The sequence below is a fragment of the Bos indicus genome, chromosome 21 (genome assembly GCF_029378745.1).
Source record: "Bos indicus isolate NIAB-ARS_2022 breed Sahiwal x Tharparkar chromosome 21, NIAB-ARS_B.indTharparkar_mat_pri_1.0, whole genome shotgun sequence".
NCBI lineage: Eukaryota > Metazoa > Chordata > Mammalia > Artiodactyla > Bovidae > Bos > Bos indicus.
The window spans coordinates 25,447,417-25,450,833 of record NC_091780.1 but is presented as its reverse complement, the minus strand read 5'-3'; the positions used below and the strand labels follow the sequence as shown (position 1 = coordinate 25,450,833).

Genomic DNA, 3,417 nt, shown 5'->3' with positions numbered 1-3,417 from the left:
GTGGCCAAAGTATTGGAGTTTCAGCTTCAACATAAGTCCTTCCAATGAACACTTAGGACTGATCTCCTTTAGGATGGACTGGTTGGATCTCCTTGCAGTCCAAGGGACTCTCAAGAGTCTTCTCCAACACCACAGTTCAAAAGCATCAGTTCTTCAGCGCTCAGCTTTCTTTACAGTCCAACTCTCACATCCATTCGTGACTACTGGAAAAACCATAGCCTTGACTAGACAGATCTTTGTTGGCAAAGTAATGTCTCTGCTTTTTATTTTTTATTTATTTATTTATATTTTCATTTAAGACAGGGAATACTTTATTCAAACCCATCAGAGAAATGGATAGCTTGGGTCTGTAACAAAGCATCATGTTTTAAAGCGTAGGTCAGTAATTGTATATGAGCGTATACACTGCAACATACAAATTAACTGATCAGACCACAACTTTTCAATGTTTGAAACAGAATAAGCTTCCCTGTAAAAGCAGCACCTTTGTGACATTTTAACTTTAGTATTCCTCTCCTTCTTCCTCTCCTTCTCCTTCCACAGAATCCACACCAACCTCCTCATAATCCTTCTCAAGGGCAACCATGTCTTCACGGGCCTCAGAAAACTCTCCTTCCTCCATGCCCTCACCCACGTACCAGTGAACAAAGGCACGCTTGGCATACATCAGGTCCAACTTGTGGTCCAGGCGAGCCCAGGCCTCAGTGATGGCTGTGGTGTTGCTTAGCATGCACACAGCTCGCTGTACTTTGGCCAGGTCTCCACCAGGTACCACAGTGGGAGGCTGGTAGTTAATGCCAACCTTGAAGCCAGTGGGGCACCAGTCCACAAACTGGACGGTACGCTTGGTCTTGATGGTGGCAATGGCAGCACTGACATCTTTGGGAACCACGTCACCACGGTACAACAGGCAGCAGGCCATGTATTTACCATGGCGAGGGTCACATTTCACCATCTGGTTGGCTGGCTCAAAGCAAGCATTGGTGATCTCTGCTACAGAAAGCTGTTCATGGTAGGCTTTCTCAGCAGAGATGACGGGGGCGTATGTGGCCAGAGGGAAGTGGATGCGGGGATAGGGCACCAGGTTGGTCTGGAACTCTGTCAGATCCACATTCAGGGTGCCATCAAACCTCAGGGAAGCAGTGGTGGAGGACACAATTTGACCTATCAACCTATTCAAGTTAGTATATGTCAGGCGCTCAACGTCGAGGTTTCTACGACAGATGTCATAGATGGCCTCATTGTCTACCATGAAGGCACAATCAGAGTGCTCCAGGGTGGTGTGGGTGGTGAGGATGGAGTTGTAGGGCTCAACGACAGCTGTGGAAACCTGGGGGGCTGGGTAAATGGAGAACTCCAGCTTGGACTTCTTGCCATAATCGACTGAAAGACATTCCATCAGCAGGGAGGTAAACCCAGAACCAGTTCCCCCACCAAAGCTGTGGAAAACCAAGAAGACCTGAAGACCTGTGCACTGGTCAGCCAGTTTCCAAATTCGGTCCAAGACGAGGTCAATGATCTCCTTGCCAATGGTGTAGTGACCTCGGGCCTAATTATTGGTGGCATCTTCTTTGCCTGTGATGAGCTGTTCAGGGTGGAAGAGCTGGTGGTAGGTGCCGGTGCGAACCTCATCAATGACTGTGGGTTCCAGGTCGACAAACACTGCCCTGGGCACATGCTTGCCAGCCCCTGTCTCACTGAAGAAGGTGTTGAAGGAGTCATCTCCTCCCCCAATAGTCTTGTCACTTGGCATCTGGCCATCAGGCTGAATGCCGTGTTCCAGGCAGTAGAGCTCCCAGCAGGCATTGCTGATCTGGACACCAGCCTGGAGATGCACTCACACGCAGCTGCTGTTTTGCAGCTGCCGAGCAGATGGCGGAGAGGAGGAGAAGAGGTTGTTACTTCTTACAGCGCGACTCTTAGGCGGTCGATGTAAGAGAACCTCTGTCTCTGCTTTTTAATAGGTTGGTCATAACTTTCCTTCCAAGGAGTAAGCGTCTTTTAATTTCATGGCTGCAATCACCATCTGCAGTGATTTTGGAACCCCCCAAAAATAAAGTCAACCACTGTTTCCATTGTTTCCCCATCTATTTGCCATGAAGTGATGGGACTAGATGTTATGATCTTAGTTTTCTGAATGTTGAGCTTTAAACCAACTTTTTCACTCTCCTCTTTCACTTTCATCAAGAGGCTCTTTAGTTCTTCACTTTCTGCCATAAGGGTGGTGTCATCTGCATATCTGAGGTTATTGATATTTCTCCCGGCAATCTTGATTCCAGCTTGTGCTTCTTCCAGTCCAGCGTTTCTCATGATGTACTCTGCATATAAGTTAAATAAGCAGGGTGACAATATACAGACTTGACGAACTCCTTTTCCTATTTGGAACCAGTCTGTTGTTCCATGTCCAGTTCTAACTGTTGCTACCTGACCTGCATACAGATTTCTCAAGAGGCAGGTCAGGTGGTCTGGTATTCCCATCTCTTTCAGAATTTTCCACAGTTAATATTAATACATAATATTAATCTATTCTTATCTGGATTCTTTTTTCATATAGGTGATTAGAGTGTGTTCAAAAAACTTCCCTATGCTATTCAATAGGTACTTGTTGATCATCTGTTTGATGTACATTAATGTGTATATGTTAATTCCAATCCCTTAAATTATCCTGCCTGCATCTGGAGGACCACAGGCACTCCAGATCCATTGTGGAGGCACACAGCCTGCCACATGCTCCCAGCTCTCTCAGCCCCAGGACACTGCAGCCTTGGGACCCAAGCCAATCAGGCTCCAGGGATGTGACACCAGCCTTTTTTTTTTTTTTTTTTGACCCTGTCCTACTTAAAGTCTTTTTTTTTTCTTTTTAAAAATTTTTATTTTTTTAAATTAATTTCATTTTAGTTGGAGAATAAGTACTTTACAATATTGTCATGGTTTTTGCCATACATCAACATGAATTGGCACAGGTATACATGTGTCCCCCACATCCTGAACACTCCTCACCTCCCTCCCCATCCTATCCCTCTGAGTTGTCCCAGAGTGCCAGCTTTGGGTGCCCTGCTTCATTGAATTTGCTCTGGTCATCTATTTTATATACGGTAATATACATGTTTCATTGCTATTCTCTCTCTCAAATCATCCCACCCTCACCTTTCTCCCAAATGAGTCCAAAAGTCTGTTCTTTACATCGATGTCTCTGATCAGAGTCAGCATTTCTTTTTTGTTATTTCTGTTTTTTTCCACCATTTGAACTGGAGTATGTAGCTGAATTACTATCTTGTGAGTGTTTTTTGTTCCTTTTCCTTGTACCACAACTTGTTTCAAATGTGTATATATCTAACACATAAATGTGTATATATATATTTTTTCATATAGGTTATTACAGAGTGTGGAGTAAGGTTCCTTGTGTTATACAGTGGG

General features: G+C 44.7%; 1 pseudogene; it reads right to left on the bottom strand.

Moving 5' to 3' along the window:
* Positions 1-287: 287 nt before the first annotated feature.
* On the bottom strand, positions 288-1,809 carry LOC109575714 (tubulin alpha-1A chain-like; annotated as a pseudogene).
* Between the last annotated feature and the right edge of the window lie 1,608 nt (positions 1,810-3,417).